The sequence below is a fragment of the Penaeus monodon genome, chromosome 22, assembly GCF_015228065.2.
Source record: "Penaeus monodon isolate SGIC_2016 chromosome 22, NSTDA_Pmon_1, whole genome shotgun sequence".
Taxonomy (NCBI): domain Eukaryota; kingdom Metazoa; phylum Arthropoda; class Malacostraca; order Decapoda; family Penaeidae; genus Penaeus; species Penaeus monodon.
The window spans coordinates 39,823,765-39,824,296 of NC_051407.1; the positions used below are offsets into that span (position 1 = coordinate 39,823,765).

Here is a 532-nt window from a genome sequence, read left to right on the forward strand (position 1 = left end):
CCTGAAACTGCTGAATTATACTTTTCGAAGTTACGGACTGACTCACTATGAAAATTGAACATTAACTACGTAACCTGAGCCAACCTGATCCCCCAAGCCGTTTTCTTTCCACTGATAGTCGTAGTTAAGTGTGCGTTTTCTTTGCGCAGTTCAAGATTCTGTAACAGAAAACGGACCTTTGCAGGAGTAACTTGAAAGGACTATCATGTAATTGTTTTTCTTCCAAAGAATTATATAGTAATTTGTATGGATCATTGTCATATTATATTATCAGTGTTCAGTGTCAAATGAAATTGATTTTTTGTTTTTAGTTTTCTTAAGTAACAAGCAATGTAAGAATTATAACCATATATTTCAGCCTGTTGTTCGCTGCATGTATAGTAAACCTCTATAACTTCTATGTTGTCTGGTTTATCCCATAGGTATTAAGTGATTCCTGCTGGATGGATTAAATATGATTAGATTTAATGAACCAAATAAAAGATTACCATGAACGAAACCTTTGATTTAATACATTTTTCCTCATCAACAG

General features: G+C 33.3%; 1 protein-coding gene across 1 annotated transcript in view; it reads left to right on the forward strand.

Moving 5' to 3' along the window:
* The window catches only part of LOC119587128 (probable G-protein coupled receptor CG31760), a gene marked incomplete in the record, with an annotated part of 16,856 nt that extends 16,357 nt beyond the window's left edge, over positions 1 to 499 (forward strand). Inside the window, 1 exon segment of the mRNA XM_037935879.1 lies at positions 1 to 499.
* Between the last annotated feature and the right edge of the window lie 33 nt (positions 500 to 532).